General features: G+C 38.5%; 1 long non-coding RNA gene across 1 annotated transcript in view; it reads left to right on the top strand.

The window, feature by feature from the left end:
- The first annotated feature begins 207 nt into the window (after nt 1-207).
- Nucleotides 208-27121, top strand: part of LOC118168507 — a 55324-nt gene continuing 28410 nt past the window's right edge. The window contains exon 1 of the long non-coding RNA XR_004751609.1: nt 208-278. This is a non-coding gene — a long non-coding RNA (uncharacterized LOC118168507). The remainder of the gene's footprint in view (nt 279-27121) is intronic.

The following is a 27121-nucleotide window of genomic DNA, read 5'->3' as shown; positions in this document are numbered from 1 at the left end:
CTCTGGAGGCCTAAAATCACGGTACAAACACAAATCTTGGTCTGTTATTAATTCATACCATGGATGCAATAAAATGTGTGCTATAGAAATTGTCCAAATCTGCTGAGGAGAGGAAAAAAAAATGCAAGTATATGTTGCAACAACTCAAACTAAGGCAAATTAGCTATAACCTGATTTTTTATATATATATATATTTTTTTTTTTTCGGCTTGGTTCCAGTCCAGCGTGAGTTTCCTCCAGGGTAGCAAACTGTTTTTGTGTATAGTTGTTCAAAGAAGGTACATCCAGGCTATTGTTTCCATGGGCTGCTCTGTTCAAGGAATGATGAATTTACCCTTTTTGTAGCTTAAATATTTTGTGGGAATAACTCTTAAAGCCTAAGAAATAAATTAGACATTATTTCTCTCTATGTGAGTGCATGCATATGGATATTTTCATTGCAATATAGAAATTTTCATTGCAAAGTAGAAAGAAATAAAGTTTCCTTCTTTATTTCACTATAATCTTCAGATTCTTCTTCAGTTTGGGGGAGCAGTGATGGGCAGAAGGATCACTTTTTTTTTGTTTGTTTTTTTTTTTCCTCTTTGCTGTCATGTAACTTTCTTAAGAGGATTTTTTTTTAATAGCTGCAGTGATTTTAGGTAATGAGAAAATAAGTGTTCATAGGACCCTTATCACAATTTGTTCATCCTCTCTCCAGAATTTTTCTTCCTGTCAAGGACGTTGACTTTAAGGAGGTACCACACTCTTTCAGACTGCTCCATGAAAATGAACTAATAATAATAATAATCTGTTCACCTTCAGCTAGTCTGAAATTTCCTACCACAGAAAATGTCATCGAAATACCAGTTGATTAGCCAGAAATACTCAGTTTGAAGCAGCTCAGATTTGAGGAAATTTTAGTGGATTCAAGGCAAGATTTTAAAGAAACTATTCTTAAAGTCATTGCAAAGATAACCTGGTTACAAAATACTGAAAACTAAAAGTGTAGACCTGACCAGTGATGGCCAACCTTTCAGTTACGTTTTAATTTTGCAGCTATAAGTGGAAACAGGTTTAGGATACTTGAGTAAAGCCTAAATTACAAAAGAAATAAAATCAACCAAGCAAAAAATATCCACAGAACAAGAAATTTCATCTTGACTATGTTGAGCCTGCCATTTAAATGCTTTTCCACTATATGAGAACATACTCATTCTTATTGAAAACAACCAATTTTGAAGACAAAGCATGAGTACAAAAAGAACTGCTCTAGTGAATGCCTCCAGAATATGAAAACTGCGCAATTAACCAATTACCATATTTTTTAAATAATCAATGTTAGGAAGAGCCCACCAGGAGTCACATGAACACAGGGAAATTTACTCTCTTCCTCTTCGTTTGAAGATTCTGAGAAATGTTTCTTGAAAACGTACCCTGGACACATTTTTATCAACTCAGACCAGAAAGAAAGAAAGAAGGAAAATATAAATAAATAAATAAAGGAAATGACAGAATTCATAATCTAGTTAGGAAAAAACAAAATAATCTACTTGTATTTGAATTTATGCAGCATTCTCATAATTAGGGTGTGGAGGAGTAAATGTAACTATCAATTTTTAAATGGTCAGGAATACTCCAGCTGGAAAAAGAAGAAGATTAAAGCTACTTGATAAATTCATTTTGAGGTTGGCACAAGGCAAGCAGGCAAGAACTAGCCAGAAAAACATTCAGGTTGAGAACTAGAAAATATTTTCTACTATCAAAAGGAGTGAAGCTCTGGACATACCTGTCAGAGTATTAGGAGCTAAAAAACAACATGCTTTTGAGTTAAGATACAATTAACTTATAAATGAAAATGCACAGTATGGCTGCTTGGGATTACAGCAAGCTGGCTCATGAACAGACCTTTCCAATCTTCTGCTTTTGACCTCATGTTGACTCCTACCATTCCAGGATTGCATACTCTTTTTTGGCTATGCAGGACTCATAATGAAAGGTTTTAATTTTTTATTAAAACTGGGGAACAGAATTTGTACACAGAGAATAAGAATTGTTGTATGTTCTTGTATTGTTTAGCTGCTCCACTGACAAAAAAAAAAAAAAAAAAAAAAAAAAAAAGGAATATTTTAAGTGTTAGAACAAATGGCATACAATTACCTCAGGTGGCAGTCACAATGGAAATGTGATTGACTATATTTTACAAAAAAAAAAAAAAAAAAAAGTAATAAAGGAATTTCTTAGTGTAAAAGGGAAAATAAAAGGGAAACAGAAAAAAATGCACCCTTATCTCCTTCATTTCAGGGCAATACAAGCAGTATTATAGAATCATAGAATCATAGTTGGAAGGGACCTATAAAGATCCTCCAGTCCAAATGTTGGCTCCACTCAGGACCACAAAATATCAGACCTTGTGTTTGAGAGTGTTTTTGTCCAAACACAATCTAGGCTTGGTGTTGTGACCGCTGCCCTGGGGACCCTGTTCTCAGTCTCTCCACTTCTCTGGGCTGAACAAACCAAGTGATCTCAGATGCTCCTCACACACCTTGCCCTCAGGACCCTTCACTGTCCTTGTATCCCTCCTTTGGACACTCAGTGCAGTGAGGCTGCACCAGCACAGTGGGACAATCCCTTCCCTTCACAGCACCATAGAATCACAGAATTATAGGGGTTGGAAGGGACCTCTAGAGATCATCGGGTCCAACTCCCCTGCCAAAGCAGGTTCCCTAGAGCAGGTTGCCCAGGTAGGTGTCCAGATGAGCCTTGAATATCTCCAGAGAAGGAGACTCCACAGCCTTCCTGGGCAGCCTGTTCCATTGCTTTGTCACCCTCACCGTGAAGTTCTTTTGCATGTTGGTGTGGATGTGGAACTTCCTGTGCTCTATCTTGTGGCCATTGCCCGTTGTCCTATCCCCACAAACCACTGAGAAGAGATTGGCCAAATCCCTCTGTCTCCCACCCTTAAGATATTTTTAAACATTAAAAAGATCCTCTCTCAGTCTTCTTTTCTCAGGGCTGAACAGACCCAGGTCTCTCATCCTTTCCTCATAGGAAGATGTTCCAGGCTCATAGGGAAGATTCTCCCTTGACCACCTAACAATGCTATGATTGATGCACCCCAGGGTAAGGTTGGCCCTTCTGGCTGTCAGGGCACACTGCTGGCTCTTATTCAACTTGCCATCTACCAGAACCCCCAGATCCTTTTCTGTGGATCTGCTCCCCAGCCTCTCATCCCCTAGTCTGCACGTATACCCAGGGTTGTCTCTTCCCAGATGCAGAATCTAATGCTTGATCTTGTTCAACTTCTTACTGTTAGTTATTGCCTAACTTTCTAATTTTTCAAGATCTCTCTGCAAGACCTCTCTACCCTCAGTGGAGTCAATAGCTCCTACCAGTTTAGTGTTTTCCGCAAACTTAGTAAAACTTTAAGTTCTGCATGCAAGTAATTTATGAAAACATTGAATAGCAATGCCCCTAAAAGGAGCCCTGGGAAACCCACCTGGGACTGGCTGCCCCATTTACTATAACCCTCTAAACCTGATTCATCAGCCAATCGTTCATCTCTTGCATTATGTATTTGTCTATCTGTATGCTGGACATATGTCCAGAATGATACAGCAAATTTGGTCAATCAGCTTTGTACAAACAAGTAGAGTGAGTTTAACTCACTTTTGTGCAAAAGACATTATAGATGTATACAACATTTAGCCAGATCTGCATATTCCTAAAATACTCAGGTTGAGAGTTAGCTGCAGGAAGAGTAAGATATCCCAACTAAATTTAAGAATCTAAAATAGGAACCTGGTGCTCAAGATTCATTCTCTATTCAATGGGAGTAAATGATGGGATGAATAGTATGTGTGAGCAGGGTGAGGAAATTACCATTGATACATCATGCTCATTTAGGATAGGTTATAAACATCCTTACATATTTGTGCAGGAGACAACTACTTTGTACTGCTGTTGCAGTCCTTGCACTAGGACTATGAATGTGGTTAGAAGCTAGTAATGTTAAAATCAATTACTGAAAGGAGGTTGCAAGGGACACTGCACTCTCTGTTGTCCTTTTTCTCTCTCGTTTGCCCCATAAAAAGTGAGGTCTTCTCTCCTGGAGAGAATATGGTCAGTTGTTATGGTGCTTCCTGATTAATACCACCACATTGCCAAACAAGGAAACATGTATGGAAGAGGATCTAAAAGAAGTAGATGGTAGTTGAAGGTCAGTGCTTTGACAAGAAAAGGAACAGATGAATCATGTCCAAATCAAAATCACTGTGTCTGAGCAAACTTGCCACATCACACCTACGGAGCATCAGTCGTCCCACAGCCCCACATCAGATCTCTCATTTTAAAATGCCCAGCTCCCAGAGCCCCACTGCTAGAGCCTCCCACACTTACTAAATCTGATCCATTGCCCCAGAACCCAAGTCCTCATTCATCCTAAGATCTACAGTGCCAACTCCAATACTTCCCTTTTCCAGCCTACTACAGTAACCCTAAAGCACTTACGCTCTTCCCACCACCCTGACCTAAATTCCTTCCTACACTGAACCGCTCTTCCCCAGGCTCTGCTGCTCTGCAGCACGAGCCTTGCACACATCTGTGGTTCTGTGGAGCCAGGCCAAGTGCAGCAGCTGCCAGCACTTCAGACCTAAACACTGTGTGCACACCTCCTTCTCCTCTTCCCTCTTGCTGCTGCCTGCCTGCCACTGCCCTGCCACTGCCTACTGCAGCTTGCCAAGCCTGCCTCTTGCAAAGCTTCTGCTGGAAATTCCCAAACCCGAGATACAAGCTGTACTTTTTTCAAGAAATCTGCTTAGATGGTGCTCCCAGGACAGAAAAAGAGGACATATGAGGGAAATCCAGGCAGCTGATATCTCTGCTTCTGTGGGGAGGCAGCTCTGTTTAGTAGCTACTAGGGACTCTTGTTTTAATAATAAAACACAGCCTTGAGATTTAATTAGCACTTATAGCAACATATGTCAGATAGCAATAGCTATCTGTAGTGGGCACTTGTGAGCATTGTCAGGACTACAGACTTGGCACCAGAGTGATTGCCTTCTCCTGCATGTGGTGATCTGAATCCCCTGTAGCCTTCATTGTTGATCTTAGTTTTCACTGGCTTCACTAAAAATAAGAAAGAAATATCTGGGGCAATTGTTTATCTATTCAAAAAGTTCTGTCTGACAGTTTTTTCTCTCTTCATTTTTTAGGTGACAACTTTCAGTTTTCCACCCCAGTCTTGGCTGTTGAATGATGAATAAGTGATGTACTGATGCTAATCAGTTGCACCTTCTGAATTAAGATTTACGGTTGTCTATGTCAAACTGCATTATGCCATGCAGCAGGATATGGCATCATGTTGTTTTTCCATTTGTTCAGAGGTAGAAGGCATATTCACTATCAGAAAATTTAATATGTCATCTATGAGACTACAGATTGCTTTTAATCACTGATAACGTGGTGGATATTGTTGTTTACATAAAGCTCATCTGGGCTGTACCACTGATAAGAAAGCACCAGGCAAACAACAAATCTGACATGACATCTTTCCATAAATCATATTAGGTAGGTTTGTTATGAATGAGACATGGGAAAAGTAGACAGGGAAATATTTATTTCTCAAGGTGCATTTCTAACCTGTATCTTCACTACCGAGCCTATGGAGTACAAAAAAATAATCCTCCAAATACAAGTCCAACTTCAGTAGCCACCACATGCACCTCTGAAAGCCCTGCCAGATACTGAAAATTCAGTGTGGGAAGGCCAGAAAAAAAAAAAAAAAAAAAAAAAAAAGTGAAAAGACAAAAAGACTTATATGGGGCTCCTTTAAGACCGTGTTTTATACCCATGTGTGACTGTCAGAGAAAGAAAACCGGTCCTCTCTTTAAAGGGATGTAACTGAGTGTGCAGCAGAGTCCTGTCTTTGAAGGGGAAATGTTGATGTCCATGGTTTGTTGTTGTTATTGTTCGTTTGTTTGGTTTGGTTTGGTTTGGTTTTCATTTTACACAGGAAACTGCAAAACATATTCAACTTGCACTGATCTCTGCATCTAATACTCTGATTCACGTCCTACAGCTAATTCAGTTTTTCTTCCTTGGGTTATACAAAATACTGGAAGTAAGCTGGGAATTTATATCACAAACACATCTTCAGAAAAAAAGCATCTTTTGAAATGTTATAGAAAGCCACCCTTTTTGTTTCATATCAAACTGTCATTCTGATCAGAACAAAGTTTCCTTTTTTCCATTTTCATCTAATTCTCAGACTTGTAAATAGACAGGATCATTGTGTGTGCTTTACTTCCTAGATATATTGTTCTTTTTGGAGAACACACATACAAGGGGAACTTTTTCCTCCAGTTTTAATTTAATTAAAAACCAAGAAGTGTCGGAAGCTTTGAACTGATCTGGTGAGAAGATGATTGATCAAGGATATGTTAGCACAGCTGTGGGTAGCAGGGTTACAGTCCTTTCCTTGGTGGTGAACAGAAGTGCAGACAACAGATTAAAAAGTACTCTCTTGATTTTCACATAAAAAGGTTTGTTAATACTAGCCAGGAAGAAGACAAATATAATTTTGAAGGCAATGAGATCTGAGAGTGTTCAGATCTCCAGAGGTGAGTGGCCTTAAATGGTCTGCAATCATATGGACAAAGGAGAAGGTTGTGGTGCTCACCTAATGGAATTAAGGGGAAAACAAGTTAACAAGGTTCCTTTATCATTATCTCATTTATCATTATCTCATAATATCTTTTGGGCTGCATCAAAAGCAGGCCAAGGGAGGTAATTGTCCCCTGTACTCTGCCCTTCTAAGGCCCCACTTGCAGTCCTGTAGTCCAGGTCTGCATCCCCCAGCACAAGAAGGATGTGGATCTGTTATAGTGGGTCCAGAGGAGGGCCACAAAGTTGGTCAGAGGTCTGGAGCACCTCTCCTGTGAAGACATACTGATAGAGCTGGGGTTGTTCAGCCTGAAGAAGAAAAGGCTCTGGGGTGACTTTTCCAGAGAAGCTGGGGTTGTTCAGCCTGAAGAAGAAAAGGCTCTGGGGTGACTTTTCTAGAGAAGCTGTGGATGCCCAATCCTTGGAGGTGTTCAAGACCAAGTTGGACGTGGCCCTGGGTAACCTGATCTAGTGGGTGGCATGCCTGTCCATGGCAGGGGGTTGGAAGTAGATGATCCTTAAGGTCCCTTCCAACCCAAACCATTCTGTGATTTTATGATTCTATAATCTCATGCTCCTTCCAAGATATTCTTCTCTCGGAAATAATTTAGCGCAGAGATTGCTAGAGTAATCCCAAAGCATGCTGACCCATTCTTATCCATTAACAACTCCTCTGCAAACTGTCAGGTGCACAATCATATAGCTTTTTGAGAAGTTGCCATGATTCTTCTGAGCTGAACTGACTGTCTCACAGCAAGCTCTTCAGACTGATAAATGTAACATGATACTCTTTTGCTGAAAGTTGAATTATCTTGCATTTGTCAAAACCAAGAGGAGTGCACTAGCACAGTTTTAATTGAATTATGGTTACTTTTCAAGATAAAGTAATTTCACTTGCCTACCCTGTTCCTGTTTTTTCTTCAGGTTATTTTAAGATCAAGGCAACTACTCTCTAGCTTTTCAATGTGAATAGCTTTATCTGAGTGACAAACAGTCAGCATAAAATTAGAAGATTTAAGAAGAACTGTAAATGGTACTTGGAGGTTTGAAAACCCCATTCATCTACATTTTTTCTCTGGAGATAATATCCATCCTGACATTCATCAGAGAGCTTTAAGAACAATAGGTGGCTCCTTAAATTTGTCCAAAAATATGTTATGTTAAAAAATGTATATTAAAGTATGTTTGATACTATTCTCTAGCAGAAAATGGCTGATGATTTTATATGATTGCCCAAAACACTGCTAGGAATTAACCTGGCAGTTAAGACATTAACTGGAGAAGTTAAGTCTAACTAGTTTAATAAATAGGTTAAAGCTGACAAAAGAAAAGCAATATCAGACTAAATATTGTATGGTCTCTTCTAGCCTTAAGGTGTAGGAAAACCTCAAACTCGTGGTTATAGAAACTGCAAAAATTGTACACACACACACATAAAACACCAATAAAACACCAATAAAAAACAACAAAATCTGTTCACATGACCTCTCAGACTCTCTAATAGAACATATTTGGGTGAGACAAGTATTCTTCCCCCATCTTCTGTCATCTTTGAGTGTACCCTTGGCAAGTTTGCCAATGACACCAAGCTGTGTGGTGCGGTCGACACAGTGGAGGGAAGGGATGACATCCAGAGGGACCTGGGCAGGCCTGAGAGGTGGGCCTGTGCGAACCTCATGAGGTTCAACAAGGCCAAGTGCAAGGTGCTGTATCTGGGCTGGGACAATCCCAAGCACAAACACAGACTGGGCAGAGAATGGAATGAGAGCAGCCCTGAGGAGAAAGACCTGGGGGTGCTGGTGGATGAGAAGCTCGACATGTGTCAGCAATGTGTGCTTACAACCCAGAAAGTCAACCATATCCTGGGCTGCATCAAAAGCAGTGTGGCCAGCAGGGCAAGGGAAGGGACTGTCCCCCTCTGCTCTGCTCTCACGAGATTCCACCTTGAGACCAGTGCTCAACTCTGGGGCCCCCAGCATAAGAAGGACATGGAAGTATTAAAGTGAGTCCAGAGGAGGCCACAAGCATGATCACAAGCATGAGGCTGGAGCACCTCTCCTGTTAAGACAGGCTGAAGGAGTTGATGTTGTTCAGCCTGGAGAAGAGAAGGCTCCAGGGAAACCTTACAGTAGCCTGCCAGTACCTAAAGGTGGGCTACAGAAAAGCTGGGGAAAAGCTCTCTTTGTCAGGGAGTGCAATGATAGGACAAGGGGAAATGGCTTTAAACTAAAAGAGGATAGGTTTATGTTATATATTTCAAAGAAAATCTTCACTCAGAGGGTGGTGAGTCACTGGTCGACCAGAGAAGCAGTGGATGCCCCATCGCTGGAGGTGTTCAAAGCCAGGCTGAACACCTGGGACTTTGAGCAACCTGGTCTGGTGGTAGGTGTCCCTGCCCATGTCAGGCGGTTTCGAACTGGGTGGGCTTTAAGGTCCCTTCCAACCCAAACCATTCTGTGTTTCTACTATCTCATCAGAGTAGTGGTTGGAAACCAATATGCAAAGGTGATATATGAAGAAAATTCCCACTGAAACTCTAACAGAGAGAACCATATTTTGAATAGAGTTATAGAAGTCTGGGAAATGCTCATAAACTTCAGATATTTGTTTGGAAGAGCAATCTGCAATCAACGTAACACCTAACATCATATTTTGTCCTGATATGAAGGAGTAACCGCATTTGTTAACAGGGCTGTCCAGCAGTGTGCCACTACACAACTCACCATATCAGCACCACCAACAGGGCTTTTGACCATACCAGTGAAGGAATTAAAGTTATATGAAACTGAGATAAATAGCTCTATTAAAGGGTAGTTTTATACTGGGAAATAAAACATGAAGAATCATGTTATGAAATTTGTGTTTATTTATTTGACTTGCAGGAAGTATTTGCTCTGTTAACAGTAGAAATGCATTTTTTTTTTAAGTGTTTATACACTTTTTTTGTTGTTGTTAATGAGATAGTAAATCCAGCTTGAACTCAGAAAATGTTATGAGTTCTCAAAGGTAGAATATTTAGGTATCTCATTTCCTTATACCACTGCCTTGGGATTGTACAACACCCAGAGCAAAGCTGCATATTTGTAGACATAGTCACACAGCTTAACTTTGGGCATCCACCTCTTCATAGGTAAACTGACACACAGAGAGAAGATCTTCCAGAGGGCAGTTCAGACCACGTACAGACTATGTATCTGCCACAGCATGTTATGAATTGCTAGATCTGTTTTACCATATTGTGGTTCTTATTGGTCCTGTCTTCCTGAGTTTTCTTTTAAAGAAACTAAGACACCAAAGAGAAAAAGAGAAGAAAAGGAAGTCATTTTATCATCATTATAGTAGTCAGACCTATCTAAGGTGCACACCTAAACACAGTATTAGGGAACACTGCTGAGTCTGCTAATAAAATGATAGCTTCACTAGATAATATGTACGCTTCACTAAATAATATGTACGCTTCTCTAAAATGTCTTGAGGAAGAGTCTAGTATATACCTCCTAATGCTGTTTTTCTGACAGAAAGTAAACAGTGAGAGTATTATTTAACGTCTCACACTAAGTCTTTGTCCCACTACATATATGTATATATATAATGGAACTGAATAGCAATATTCATTCTTTAATACCTTTTATCATCAAAATAAACAGATTACTCATATGTACACACAGTACAATTTACTCACATCCTATGGGCGCTTTTTAATAGCATATGAAAAATTCACTGGACAAAAGTTCCGTATTTAATACTTATGATAGCATCTTACAGCCACTTTGAACAGGTGCTGTGTTCAGCAGCTGTGCTATGGAAATTAGTTTACAAGCCTTTTAATTCCATTCATCACTGAAGTATCTGCTAATCCATCCTTTTTCAGCTAATCTACCATTATCCACCATAATTTACCTCAATCCTGTTCTTGGCATAGATTACACCCATCCTATGCATCAGTGTTGCAATCAGGCTATACCCTACAAACCACATAGCTTTAGTGAAGTGGTACGTATGAGCCAGTTTCCAGGCTAACTATTAATATGCCTACCTCATCTAAAAAACAGTTTAGAATATCCTCACTCAAGACACATAATCTCTACTTTGCAGTTGGTGTTGATTTGTCAAGATTAAATATAAAAGACATCCTGTTTTTCAGCTAGCTGTAGCTCACAAAATATACCCCAAATTTTAAACTTCAGATTAGAAAGGTGTCACGCTGTCAAGTCATACTAAGACGTCTCTTCTAGGAGAAAATCCCCAAAGTAATAGATTATTTTCCTTAGTGGAGATGACAGTAAAAATGTTACAAGTCAGAAGAAACTTGGACTTTCTATTAGCTGCTGAAATGTTCAAAATAACACTAAGTCTTCTTGAGGTTTTATTTCCAAGGACACAAATTAATCTATCTTGGGGAACAATATTCAGCACCTGTTAAGGCAGCTGCAAACCTTCATGACTATATGACAGCAGTGCCCTGGGCAGAGATGCAAGCATCTTTCAATTTCAGAGCATTTGGCTTACTTAGAAGTCTCCCCCATGCCCCTAAATCCTCACAGTTTAATCAGTTTATCAAACACATCCATGCAGCTTGAGGCCAATTGCTTTTCCCAGTCACTTCAGCAGCAAACATACGGTTTCAGTTTTCTATGAAGCCTCTGGGGTATCCATGGTGCACTTTTCATGGTTGTCATTCCAACTCCTGTTCTGTCAGCAGCACCTTCATTCTGAGAGTTCTATTTATGGAGCTTTCTGAATTTTTTATGGGGACTCACACCTCTGTTTGGCAGCAGAGTCACACCCTGAAAATTAGCAGTATCACAGCTGTTATTAGCAATTCAATATACAGTTTTCATGGGTACTTTCCTTTAAAACAACTTTTCTTAAACATCAGACTGCAGCCTATTTGGATGTGCTCAAAAGAATAGATCTCATCCTCTAGGATATGGAGAGGGAGATTATTCTCCCTTTCTATTTCTTTCCTTTTTTTTCTTTTTTTTCTTTTTTCCAATCTCAACAGGAAAAAAAGAAAAAAAAAGAGAAAAAAAAAAAACAGGAGAAAGGAAACATTTGCTTCATGAAATGTTGCTGTCATGCTCTTTCCCTACTTATGTAATAATCTCTTTTGATTGAAACAACTGACTGTTCAGAATAATCCATTCTACCACCTCTTGTCCTATAATATCTGCACATATGATTCATCAAAATATAGAAGCATTCACACGCCAACATTTGTATTGGGAAAAAAAGTTAACCTGAAATTTAATATCCAGCCCATTCAAGACAACGCTTATTTCTAAACATGTCTTAAGTCACATCATTAAAATATTTATTTATAGTGAGTTTTGAAAAGGCTCAAGATGCCTACTTGTGGATAAATTATCTGAGCCCTAGATCTCCATTGGCCATAGTGGGAATGCACATGCCTAGATCATACATTCACTTTAATTTAGGCAATTATATATGCTGAGTCCTGTTTCAAATTAGATCCTATCCTTGACATCTTAAACAGATTTCAATAGAAGTAGAAGTTTCCAGAAAGTCAAATACTACAATCCCTTTTCTTAGTTCATTCTTTTAGGTATCTTTATGTGGGTAGTGGGATGGGCACACAACACACTGCCAGCAGATTATACACAATTTAAAGAATAAAACAACAATTTATTGGCTGGGATACATATAACAGTTGTGATTAAACTTTATACACTCACCACCCCTGATAAGGCACTTAAGGAACTGGCCTACCATCCATCAGACAGATAGGGGAGGGTTGTCTTCTACATCTCCTTGGAAGGACAAATGATTGCTGCTGAGTTGTCATCCACCACCAACACTATCAACATTGAAAACATCATGACTCAAGCAAATAACTCAATGCTTGCTGACTAGTCCCCAGTTAGACTAAATAGTTTGACTAGTATTCCTCAGGAGGTAGAGAGGTGGGGAAGCTTGACTTTATTTTTATTTTTTTTTTACTGTAGGACCTTTCCATACTGCTTTTTTCTGCCTTGAACACTTAAGCCACACTGGCCTCATCATAGCTCTGTCCATGATTTTACCTTTCTTATCTCTCTACAGAATTTCTTCCCAGCTCCTTTGACATCTGAGTCAAGGTCACACAGCTGTACTATATCAGAGCTGGATATTTGATTCTTGGGAGACAGCCTGCTAATCTCCTTGGGGTGGTGTTGGGCTTACAGTAGGGTTACAGAGGCAGTTACAGATTGCCTAATCTTGGAGGTCCCTAAAGTTTATAAACTTTAACTCTACAAATTTATTCAGTTTTAAATCTCTGGCTGAAAGTTCCCCAGGTACCTAAATTTACAAACATGTCCATGAGCAAAAGTGTCCTTCTGTAGATAGCAAGACTCTTAGAACTCCATTAGATAGAATAAACATAGGTTTCTATTGTTCTTTTCAGTTTACAGACATACCCACTGCATCCACAGGAGAATATCAAATATGACAACATACAAATATGACAACATATTTGAGAGGTGAAAGCTGAAGTTGCAGGAGAACCTACAGAATCTCAAATGTCATTTAGCATCTTTGCTTGGACAATTGAATCAAGCCTGAGGCTCTGGGATTAATTTCACCTGCTTTTAGATATCACAATGTTGACATTCATATTTTAGTCATCAACTGACAGAAAGATGTATTTTTAGAATAAATGTTCTCTGACTTCTCTTAGGTATCTACCTTAAGATGATAATCATGTCCAGTAAATGCTTTTTTTTCTTTTTTTTTATTTTTTTTTTCCTCATGCTTCTGCTTAAGAGAGGTTATAAGACCAGCTCAGATATAGATGCTGACACTGGACATTTAAATTAAGTGAAATTAACTCAGCTGCCACAGGTTCAATTGCAATGCAGAGGGGAGAAAGAGAGTAAATTAAGTTCTGCCTATGCTCTGGAAGGTGATTCCTGTGTCAAGCCTGCAGAGATGGTAAAAGGCAAGAAGAGGATGAATTTGCTTTCCTTTTTTTCCTATTTATAAATTATCTTTAAAAATAAACAAATTTTCTGATTTCAGTATAATTTCTGTGGTAACTTTTCATTTTGGTGTTGAATACTAGGAATTAAACTGTTTCATAGTTTGCATATTGTATTTCTTTTCCATCTATGGGCAAGCTTAAGATTTCTGATAGGAAAAATCTCAAATAAAACTCAGTAATTGAAAATGTCCCATGATATTTGCACAACATTTGTTACTTAGTCAAACTGCATAGCATATACACAGAAATTTAGCCCGAGAGACAGATGAAAATATTTGTAATAACAAGTTAATTCTCATTATGAGGTTCTTTTTAAAATAGCAATTGAAAAATGCTAATTATATGATTAAATATATATATATATATATATATATATTGCAGGATAAATACAATACAGTGTCTGGATCTTCACTTAGTCAAATAGATATCAAGTTTTATAATAGGACCTTAATTTTATCCTGTACAGAAGTTAAAAGCAAATTCATTACTACTAATGGATTTGCTTAATCGTAAAAGTTATATAAGTAGGAAAACTTGATTATCATGGGCTCCTATAAACACCTTTGTCCTCAAAATTGCACATTGATCCTTTACATAATTCATCTGATTGGTAGAAATTCATGAAATGATGTAATCACAAAATACATTTAACTGGTTGTAATATCTGGCACTGCTCAATTAATTGAATCTGAGGGCTCTAGTGGATAATCTGACAGATTTATCATGTCACTTGACATTCTGTGAATGCTGCCTGATGCAGCCCAGGCAGCTGCTGACCTTCTCAGCCCCAAGGATACGTTGTTGACTTACTGTCAATTTGTCCTCCACTGAGATGCCAAGGTCCTCCTCTGCAAAGCTACTGCCCAAATTTTTGGTGCTAGCCTGTCTTGGTGCCTATGGTTATTCCCCCCCAGATGCTGGACTTGGCATTTCCCATCATTGAGTTTCATTATATTCTTTTTGGCTGAATTCACCAGACTTTCCAGGTCTTCTGAAAGGCAGTGCAACCATCTGGTGTATCACCTGATCCTCCCAGTTTTATATCATTTGCAAACCTTCTGAGAGTGCAAACTGTCCCCTCAGTGTCCCCTCATCCAAGTCATTAATGAAGCAGTATTGGCACCAATATCTAGCTCTATGGTACATAAATACTGACTGGTCTCTGGTAGAACTTTATGCTCTTTAAACCTAGCAGATCATTCACTTTCAGCACAATTAACTGACTACTTGCTGAGTCTGCACTTCATCAGTTTCTCAGTGAGGATATTTTGGAATCAAGTAATGATTAAGAATATCAGCTGCTCTCCCCTCATCCAGCCAGCTAGTCATCTCATCACAGATAGCTATCAGGTTGATCAGGAATGTTTTCTTCTTCATAAATCCTTGATGACTACACCCAATCATTATGTGTTTGTTAATAATGTCCAAGATTATCTGTTCCATCATATTTCCAGGGATCTAGGTGAGGCTGATCAGATTGTAGTTACCTGGTTAGTTACCTGGTCTGTCCTTTAACCTTTCTTGAATATAAAAGAGACATTTGTTTTCTTCCACTCCTTCACTGGAAGTTCAATATAAAATGATGGCTTTTATCTATGATGACTAAACACCACCATGTGTTCAAAGAGGAAATCCCTGGCACAGAAATAGTGTGGACTGGGACATCAGCAAAGTCTCTAGCCATCTGCAATAATTGTGTGTCAGGATCTTGTTGCTATTATTGCTCATTATAAAACATATGGTTAGAGCAAGTCAGGGCAGGGAGAGCAAAGTTCAATGGAAAAAGTCTACAAGGTTAATCCTTGAAGCAAAGGCTGGCATGTCACCCAGCTCTGCTAATTATCAACCCCTGTTAAAATGTTTAAATAAGTCTAGATAGGAATGCAAAACAAATGGAGGTTAAGATTTAGTGCAATCTTTTCAACTGAAAACAAATAAACAATAACAACAAAAACAGAAACAAAAACTACAAAGAGCAGTTTTGAAACAGAGCTCAAGTGTCATTGATGTTTTCACAGAGAACTCTCACTGAACCTGTAAATGGGATGTTCATGCTTCAGTCTTCTCTTTTCCTCTTTTTCTTCACTCTGTTTTCTTTACCCTAGCTGTCCAACAGAAATATTAGTCCCTGAATGCATAACACCATCCTACATTCTGGAAAATGTTAATTTATAACCCTCATTCACCTTTAATTATCCAAATTAATTAATTAGTTTCTGCTACCAGTACAGTGATGGAGATTTAGAGTGGCAAAATACCCTGTTAAAGCACTTCTTGGCATGGAAAACCATTCCAGGTGAACAAGGAAGTTTCCTCTGGGAATGTTGAACTGTAAAAATTGCACACATTTTTCAGGGTTATCACCATAAACAGTCCTCTCTCACTTTTCACCAGACAGGAATAGATTGAAGCACTTGAACCTAAACAACAATAAGGAAACAAAACAAAACAAAACAAAACAAAACAAAACAAAACAACAAAAAAAAAATCCACCTATGACTTTTGAATTTTCTGGATATCCATTTTCCCCTTGATATCCAGTGCTAATCCTCTGAAAAATTAGGCTTTTTATAGTAAGTTCTTTGAATCAGAAAGCAGAAGTGCTTTCTGATTACTGATAACTCCCCTTTCTGATTTCTGATAACTCCCCAGACATCGAGAAGCAGATATAGTTGTCAACATGTAGTCATGTAATAACATATGAGGGGCCCTAGGGTATCCAAGATTTCTGCATGGGGCTGGCAGAAATGTCACAGGGGCAAGAAGACTTATGTGCTCTACCAGTCTGATAGTTGAGGGAAAAGAAGGTGCCCCATTCATTTCTTGAATGTCCATATACGTATGGGCAACTGAGTTCAGCCCTAACTCTCTAGCTAACAAAACAGAAATGATTGCTAGCGATATTCTAGAGACAGAATACTCCAGAAGAAGACTCATCCTTCATTGTAATGGAACTAAAAGACGTAGAGTGAATCACAGTTCAAGGTATTTCTCTTCTCTTCAGGAATTTGGACTACTAATTCATGCTACACAGTTAATTCTCAGCCAACTAAATTCCACTAATCCCATTCAGTTATTTAGAACTTGGTTCAGCTTCCCTAACATAAGTGTTACATGTTAACATATTCCAGGGTATTCTTCCACATCTCTATCTGCTGCTCCAGAAACATATGGTCTTCTGTAGACCTCATCTGCCATTCAGCTGTCTCCCCCTGTATTCGGCTCTGGTGCGGCCGCACCTCGAGTACTGTGTTCAGTTTTGGGCCCCTCGCTACAAGAAGGACATGGAGGTGCTTGAGCAAGTCCAGAGAAGGGCAACGAAGCTGGTGAAGGGTCTGGAGAACAAGTCTTACGAGGAGCGGCTGAGGGAGCTGGGACTGTTTAGCCTGGAGAAGAGGAGGCTCAGGGGCGACCTTATTGCACTCTACAGGTACCTGAAGGGAGGCTGTAGCGAGGTGGGGGTTGGTCTATTCTCCCACGTGCCTGGTGACAGGACGAGGGGGAATGGGCTAAAGTTGTGCCAGGGGAGGTTTAGGTTGGATATTAGGAAGAACTTCTTTACTGAAAGGGTTGTTAGTCACTGGAATAGGCTGCCCAGGGAAGTGGTTGAGTCACCATCCCTGGAGGTCTTTAAAAGATGTTTAGATGTAGAGCTTAGGGATATGGTTTAGTGGAAGATTTGTTAGCGTTAGGTCAGAGGTTGGACTCGGTGATCTTGGAGGTCTCTTCCAACCTAGACTATTCTGGGATTCTGTGATTCTGTGATATGCTCGCGTTTCACATGGTGTACCTCAATCTCACAAATGGCATTGGTGCTTGCATTCAGGCAATCAGATATGGCTCTAATGGTACTGTAGTGGGAAGACAATGCTGATCTTAAGTGTATGGTGAATTATTCACCCAAGTATCTTAAATCAACACGATAAATGGAGACAAAATGTATTGCAGGACTCTGAAAGGTACCCACGCCCTTGAACTCACAGGTTAATCATCTCTCACAGGCCAGAAAATTGTGTGTGACATAAGAAGTGCTATTAAGGAGCCAGAAATCTAAGCAGAAATAAAATTCAGATGTCCTAACTTCCAAGCCTCTGTTAAAATATGCAGCAGTATTTGACACTGACCAGACACACTACTCATTAATGACCTACATGAAGAAGATTTCTATTGATTTCTGCTATAGGTCTGACTCACTATGAGCTATTCCTTCAAATATAAATACTTGTGTTGCACCTTGAAAGGCCCATGAGGCAGCTTGGGAAATATTCCATGCTGTATGATGATAGCTCTGTCTTTTTGTTGTTTGCCTCTTGTTCTGGAGATCAATAACAGAGATTTGCTCTTACATGAGTTAAGAGCCCTGTTCTTAGTGATTGAATTACTCCATGATAATCTACCCCCTTGAGATATTATAAAAGCTGACTTAATAGTATTGCCTAAATGACATTTGAATATGATGCGACTGTCTGAACCATATTGTTATAACCACATTTTGATTGCCAGAAAAATAATTCTAATAATTCTTTTACCATTCCTGTTACTATAATGAAAAGGTACCTCTCTGGAACAACAGAAAACATAGCAAAGAAAAGGTTCTATAACACACCCACCTCCACTTTTTTTTTTTTTTTTTTTTTTTTTTTAGAAAACTGCATGACTCTGTCCTTTAAACACCTTTTCATGTTTTTGCTTTTCCTAATAAAAGTTTTTGAATACATTGACTTAACATTGTTCTAAAATTCTATTCTAATCAGATCTAAATCCAGACCATTAACAGGAAAAATCACTGTTAGGGTCCAAGCCATTACGATAGCCTGCATTCCTAAATTAAAATAAAAAAGAATTACTACAAAGAGTGACAACTTGGAGAGATTTATATTAAACTACTCTTGAATAGGAAAAATAGGCCAAACTGTGAACTGATGTATCTACCCTGTAATGTGCTGAGCTGAATATATCTGCACTTGCACCCAAAGGACAGTATCAAGAACATCCTCATGACTATAGTGAAGGCTGCACATATGAAGAACAGAGAATGCATTCAGGGTGCTGCCAAAGCTTACACCCCTGAAACTGTTTGTCTCCATGTTTTTAGCCTGTTTAGATGAAATCACACGTTGCAGCACACCCAGACAGGCTGTCTGCCAGCACCCTGCAGAAAGCCCATAAGGCAGCTATGTGGACAGGATGCTAGTGGCAGGTGTAACATACCATCTGCACAGCCATCTGGAGACCACCCTTCCTCAGGGTACAGACGTTACACCAAGGCCTTGTTCTCCTTCCACTGACACAGGGGGATTTTAAACAACTCTATCAAAGTCACTGTCCACCTCCCCTCCATGAAGGTTTCATTAATAAAAGCAGAATCAGGGTCCTGAACTAAGAAAGAGAGAAGGGTGCTCAGCACTTCTTGAGTGTTTAGTTTTTCCTGCTATAGGCTGTGATACAGCAGCAGGGAAATGCAACATAGCTGACAGAAACCATTTTTCAAACCTATTAATAAATATTTAATATGACCAGGCAAGGTGCCTGGAAAATATGCTTTAGATGCAAAGCATATATGCAGAATAACCACTTAGCTGCAAAAATTCCTTTTCCTTCAAAGGCAGTATCCAGAATATCATCTTTCTTTGGATCCAAAATAACATCCCAGACTTCTTCATTTATATTCAGGTCCATCTTTGGTACCACATTAATTTATATGTAATCACAAGATGCAGTGATCTCAAAACCAAGGAAGCTTTCACAAAATGTAGCTCATGCTGAACATTTTTTTTTTTTTTTTTTTCGGGACATGCCTTTATTTCATGTACAGAATATACTCCAACCTAAGATTCCTTTCCTCTGTCTTCATCTCATTCTTAAATTTCTCTGAGATACCAGTAGAGGACACAAATCTAATGAACAATCATTGTCTACAAAAACAGTGAAAATAGTAATTAATCCAGAGGTCCTTATGTCATTTTGTTCCATTTCACATGAATTTTCAATGTAACTGTCTTAAGGCAGTAATGTTGACTGTGCAGCACAAATGTTAGCTCCACTGTGTGGTGCAGCTGCCTATCTCAGTAGAATTTAGCTGACTGAAAACATTTATCATGCCTATTAATAAACACTTTAATATAACCGGGAATATAACCCTCCAAGGCAAAACGTACCTAGGGCAACATCTTATTTCTAGAAATTCTCTTGCCCTGAAAGTAATTTCTAGAATGTATCTTTTGCCAATCCAAAACAGGCTGAAACATCTTCCTTTCCATTTTTCTGGAGACACGGGTTGTGTTGGTAGAATGTGGCAACTGCATCCCATGCAACATCCCAAAACTTTGTTCTATACATCATGTGAAACTGAGAAGCACCTTAGAAAGCTCTCTGTTTTCTGCTCCCTTCTGTGCTCACCTGCTGAGATTTGGCCCTGCTGGGGGATTGTGAACAACCAGATGTCAATGTCTCTAAAACACATTAAAATGTGAATGTGATGGGTACATATTTTTCTAAAAGCTAGTCTTCACATTAAAGCAAGCACTTCCTCACACAGATTCCCACAGATTCCTCACACTATAAAACTGCTTGTACTACAGTACAAAACTAATCTTTTAACAATGTTAAAAGACATTAAATATTCATCTAATAACCTGCAATATTATTCTCTCTCAAAATATTTTAAAACCTTAACTATGGAAGCTAATACCCCACTTAGAAGCACTTTATTGATCATAAAGTCCTTGATACCTGATAGCCAGAAAATTCACCCAGTATGTGCTCAGCAATACTGGAAAATTTGAATGGTGGCTTCTTTATTCCAGTTTCTGTTAGTGAAATAAACTACACGGGAGGGGTTGAGGGTGGTAGTAGTGGTGATGTTTTTGTCAGTATATCTACAACTACACTAAAAGTTTTTGTTACCTTGGCCAAAGATCACACTTCATCACATGCTTGTTTACAATAGCTGTATAAGTAGGAGGTCACAATGCAGACATATGCATAAACATGTAAAGGACAGATGTTTTATTAAGAGGCCAAATGTTAAGATATTGAGCATTCTCCATTCCCATTGAATAAAGAGATTTGGCTAATTATTATGATACATCTCTTTGTTCCACAAAGTGTATAAGTGTTTAACTTTAAGCATGTGGCTGAATTCCACTGAAAACAATAGGAGTTAAATACATACTTAAACTCATTATTGTAGCAAGGCTGAATTACTCATGTACTTAAGGGTTTTGTTGTATCAGAACTTTTGTTCACAGCAGAATTGCCAGTGTCATCTATCACATATCTGAATCCAATACTAAAATTGTCAGACAAAACATTCACTCAGGTTAGTACAATGCATCAAAACTTCATCTGCAACCAGGAGGAAGACTACACTGATTTTTATTTTTATTTTTTATTTTTTCACAAGGTTACTCGTATTTCTTCCATAGTTTTTTGTCATAATAGATAGTTATATTATTACCAGGAAATTAAATCCTAGAAATTTCTCTCAGCTTAGATGAAAAAAATAAAACAAAACAAAACAACCAAACAAGCAAAAAAAAAATTGACCACAACAGGACTGGAGGGAACAGAATGAAGCTGCATCAGGGGAGGTTCAGGTTGGGTATTGGGAGAATATTCTTCACTGAGAGGGTGGTCGGGTGCTGGAACAGATTCCCCAGGTCATGGCACTGAGCCAGTCGGTGTTCAAGAAGTGTTTGGAAAATTCTCTTAAAAATATTGTCTGATTTTTGGGTGGTCCTTTGTAGAGCCAGGAGTTGGACTCATAGATCCTTGTAGGTCCCTTCCAGCTTGGGATATTTTGTGGTTTTATCATTCTAATTAGTTTACACATATGTAAATATTACAGTTAAAACTCTTTAAAGTTATTAGTTTAATTGGTGTATCAGAAGGTTAATGATACCTCCGACAGTTTGCTCAAAAATGCGTTTCAGGGGTATTAGTGTTATTACCAGACTAGTAAATAAACTTTTTTTTTTCTGAGCTCTTAGGAAAGTTTAAGCAGGTGGAAGTAGCGGAGCAGGAGAGAGAATGATTGTATTTGTTTTATACATGAGGGAACCAAGGACTATACCATGGCTCCCCTTGAAATAAATTACATTTGCTCTTTTTTTCCCCACTTTTGGCATTTCCAGGTGCCTGTCTGTTTTTAACATCTTCCTCAGCCTCAATAAATTTGTTAAAACAAGACTCTGTCACATATGCAGTGAGTCACAGCTGAAAAATAAAAGTAATCCCTCAGCAGGATAAATGAACTTGAGCTGGAGACCAGGGGAAAAAAATGTATTGGTTTTTAAAATTGATGGTGATACACTTTAACATTTTTTTTTCCAGCCTGTTATGTTTTGAAACTGTCATATAATGTTCACTGATTGTTTTGTAAGCAAAACAACTCTCTCCTAAGGCTATAAAAATGGTACTTTGGAGAAGAGAGGAGCTTTGCTAATCATGATGAAAAGAATCTGTAAACTCAAGGGAATCATTAGATCAGATCATGTTCTCAGGCTACATTTTCACCTGAGGAGGTTAAAAATCTCTGCTGTGCTGACTGCATGAACCACCACCCCACGAGGATAGAAACAAGCAGGAATGGTGTTATCCTCTTATAAGGACAAACACAGGGCTGAGATAAAAACAACAATTTTACACCCATTTTTTCCCTGTTGATAGTTAATCTCATGCAATCCCTCCAAATACCTAACTTAACTTTTTTTCATGTGCACTCCTGCTATCCTATTTTCAGGTATTTATTGAGCAGTTGAGACAAGAACATGTGAACCACACAGATAGTCACGAACACATTTGCATTTCTTTGCAAAATTGGAGAAGTTATTTGGACAGAAGAGAATGACAAAACAGACTCATAAATTTGTCCAAGGTCAATTTCAGAGAACTTCTGTTCTGCAGACGAGTCAGGTGAGGCTGGGCATTGGCACTTAACACTGTCCTTCTGAAGGCGCAGGGCTGCAGGATAGTCCAGACAATACTCCATTAACTCTAGTGGTCAAGTACAGCCAAATTTATGCTCTTGGTATTGCTGACTTAGGTCAGTGGCAAAACTGAGAAAAGACTTGAATTCTGATTTCCTTGGAAGGATTTAAACTCATGCAACTTTAGGGATGAGATTCAGTGGCAGGTACAGAAAGCAGATTTTTGATGCTTACAGTACCAGAGTCTACATGTAAACTCCAAATACTGTTAATATAGACACCTACACTTGATCATATGAATCACTTTCTACATTCCATTGATTATATTGACTGGAGATGCAAAACAATTGCCTATACATGTGTTCTTAGTACTATTTAACCCTCCTTAGAAGCTTACAAACATCTGTACAGTGCTGACAGCTATGACACAAGATCTATGGGAGACATCTGCCATTGTGAAACAAAAGCTGGAGGCCAGCTGATATTCCCACTGTGTTTCAACTGATGTTATATACCTACGTGCAAACAGCTGAGTCAAGTCTTGCTATTGACCATACCCACTGGATAGTTTATACAAATGTATATCCCTACATTGGAGACATTTAAATTAGGTTTTCTAACCTGATCCTTAAAGCCAAGCAAGCCAGGCATTTGTTCACCTCATAATGAGATATCCAGAACCAGGGTTTTATATTGCTAAGATTGCTGCCCACCATGATCTGGGTGTAGGAGTATAGAGACTAAGATCACACTACATTGGGCTTGCATTAGGCAGTCAATTTCACTGTGTTGGAATATCTCAGCAAATATATCCTTTCTCCACATCTTGTTATCCTGGAAATGCTTGGTGACATTCAGGTCAGAGCAGAGCATAAGTAAAACTACAAATGGTTTAAGACTTTTCACTAGCATAGGCAAAAATTAACTGCTTCCCCTCCTACTTCCCTCTCCTTTAAATCTCTGTCCACTGTTGGGATGGTCCTCCACCAATCAGGAAGGTAAGGCCAGGGGAGGCATTGGCATACTAGGTAGATAGGCATCAGGGACACAGCTATCCATAATGGCAGCTCACTTATTTCAACATGATGTTGCATGGACTTGTCACTGATTTTGTTACTATAAGTAATCTTCTTCCCTTGGAAAATGCTTACAATCTCTACATGTAAAATCTGGAAGACTGATTGCCATTGGACTGCATGTATGTAGACATACTACTGCTCAACATCCATATCTTCCTTGTGAAGCTCCTTGCAGCCCTCTAAAAATGTTAGTATTCTTTCTCCCTATATTTTTTTAAAAAAAGTCCTATTATAATTTATTCAGCAAAAAACATTAGTTTAAGAGGAGAGGGATGGAACCTTTGATCTATTCAAACACCAAGCATTTTACTGAAATCTGAATAGATTGTGTCTCTGTTCTACCCTGGTCTCTTTACCCAGACATATTCTCAAAGAACTTGAGATCCTCTGAAGCAGTCACCCACTTTTGAACTCAAGCATATTCTTTATCATACTAAACATTTCTGAAATGCTGCTTAATCCCCACCTCTTATCAAAATTTCCAGCATCTTCCATGCAGACAAATCACAGGCTTAGGAGCTCTTCAGTGTCTGGAGTTAATCTTACAGATATCTGATGTCTGGAGTCTGTCTCAAGTGTGGACACAAAAATATGTTCCCTGCTGCAACATCTGTTTGACCCATTTGGTTGTCTGCTCTGTATCCTTAGTCTTCAACACAGTGCTTTAAAAATAACAGGTGCACAACAGCTCCTGTAAAACAGGCTCAAGCTTCAATTTACGGAAAGGGGAAAACCTTGGGAATAACAGGTCTGAGTGTTATGTGCTTTGTCTTGCAGAATTTTAGCACATTCTGTTAATTTAATATTGATTGTGAGACACTAAGAAACTGTAAAATCCCAACTCTATTTAGAGGGACGTTTTATGTAAGGACTGAATACTAATGTTTTGGCCCATCCAGAATCAGGACTAGGACTTGTATAGGACTGCAGTATACAACAATTTTGATGAGCTGTTCTCCTAAGGTGTTATCTGACAAATGCTAAATTGACATTTTGAGAATTTGTTACATTCCTAATAATTTTTCATTACAATATGCATTGCAGTTGTACCTATGAAGCTCAGTGACTCGTATTTATCATCCATAGTAGAGGTATTTTAGAATGAGACTTTCAGAACAATACATTCATTCTACCATTTGAAGAACCACTCGGTATTAATTTTAGAAGACTTTTTTCTTCCATTTTAAGAAGATTGATTTAAGCATTCATCTCAGGATGCCCCTGAACATAGCCTTCAGTAGCTTTGGAAACAACCACCTTTGATTACTTGACCATACATATTATATTTGTTAGATAATAAAGCCAAGAAGTAACAGTGAACAAGCAAACTTTGCACTTTAGAAATGTGAACAAAAAGAAGCTTGCACCACAATGAGTTTGAACTAACACAATAGAACAAATAACAGAAGGATAGAAGCAAACAGGGAAGGCTGAAATTTGGACAAGATCTCTTATTCTACCTGCCAAAGTTTTGACTAAAAACCACAGCAATTCTTTCAAAAAAAAGGCATAAGTTATTACATTTTTACTACCTTAATCTTGCTTTAATACATTCTAATACTTTTAAACTGCAATCTATACACATTTTTATTATGTTTTCCTGCTGATATTTTCGACTTCTAAAAATCTTTTTTTTTTTTTCTCCTGGTCTTATTTAAAACCTTTTATAACAGACGTTGACACTGGTCTATTTTTATTTCTGTGTTTATTAACAAAACAATCTTTATAAACAACATAGTTTTTCTCTAAAAGATCTCTCTCCTTCACTATCTCATACCATTTCATTGTATTCAGTGATTTTGAAGTGCCCTCACTGTATAATATTATTATCAAAGTTAATGTTTTTTTTTTACAGTACCACACTTTCTACAGATTATTTTTTTTTCCTTATGGCTGTTTCATGGTCTAGTTGTTCTTTCTTGTTATTGGATAGCCTATTGTATAGACTTGTTTATTTTCTGAACAATATCCTACCTTTTGACATCCACTGTCTATTTGGTCCCAAGACTGAACAGTTAGACTATGCAGTTAAACTGTGTGAACACAAAAAGGATAAAAAGGACTTGAGTGACATGTTTCTAAAAAAATACAAAAACTCTGAAATACCTCTAAAACATCTCATTAGATACATAATAATAATAATATATATATTTTTTTTCTTTTTCATTCCCTTACTGTTGAGGAACACTCACCTTAAGCTAGTACATTTAGCTTTTTTTTTTTTTTCTTCTTTCTCTCTTTTTTTTATTTTTCCTGTGAGTGAAAAGGAAAATACAGACAGCAGAGGAAACAAACTAATTTACTGTTGAGAAACGGCAGTGGAAGTTATTCCAACATGCACCTAAAAATACATCTCAAAATAAGTTACTGTGCACTCATATGTGTACAAATCACTCTAGTTGACAGAAGGACTTACCATGTATAAACATTTAGCACTTCAGCTGTGACATCTTACTTTGGCTCCATTTTCAATAAAGCTTTAGACAGAGAACCCACATAACGCCACAGAATTATAAATAAATCTTTAAATGACAGAGGACCCAACACAAGATTTTAATGATTCCTTCTTGCCATAATCTCTTCCTCATGACTTGATAATGATACCTTCATGCATCAAATTAAAAAATGAGTTTGTAAGTAAAAACATTGAGGGGGTAACTCAAAATCAACCAATATTAACTATATCCCGTCCTTTGGAAATCTCAACTCTGATGAACTCTGGTAACAGTATTGGATAACAAGCTCTTCACTCCAAAATGTTGTCATCAATAGGAAGGATGCCTGTATATTTACTCTCTTTTATAGTAACATATCTTAGAGGTGGAATACCAAAAGTCCTTTAATCACATTTGACACATAATCCCCATGGATTTGGGGAGAACAGACTTGAGACTGCTCAGAGAACTAAGATACTAAGATCCCCTGGGAAACTGCTCTTGAAGGCATAGATCAGTGCTGGTCAATTTTTTAAGCACCACCTCTTAAGAGCACAGGAACAGACAATTCAAAAATGTTGGAAGTCAAACAGAAGGGGCTATCTTGATTAAAGGGGTTATCTTGATTAAACACAGATCTTCTGGAGTTTAGGTGGAAAAAGAAAGTGTATGGCCACTGGAAGTGAGGTGGGGAGATGCTGATCATCACTGTATGGTGAAAATTTGTGTGGCAAAGACTCAGAGAAGAGGAAACTGAGTGGAGGCCTCATGGTGGCCTGCAGCTCCCTCACAAGGAGAGAGGAGGGGCAGGTGCTGAGCTGTGCTCTCTGGGGACAGCAACAGGACCCGAGGGAAAGGCATGGAGCTGGGACAGGGGAGGGTCAGGCTGGGTGTTAGGGAAAGGTTCTGCACCCAGAGTGTCAGGTACTGGAACAGGCTCCCCAGAGCTGTAGTCATGGCACCAAGCCTGACAGAGTTCAAGAAATGTTTGGACAATGCTCTCAGACATGGGGTCCTATGGGGAGCCAGGAGATGGAGTCAATGATCCTTGTG

Source organism: Oxyura jamaicensis, chromosome 1, assembly GCF_011077185.1.
Source record: "Oxyura jamaicensis isolate SHBP4307 breed ruddy duck chromosome 1, BPBGC_Ojam_1.0, whole genome shotgun sequence".
Lineage (NCBI taxonomy): Eukaryota > Metazoa > Chordata > Aves > Anseriformes > Anatidae > Oxyura > Oxyura jamaicensis.
This window is presented reverse-complemented; position numbering and strand designations above follow the sequence as displayed.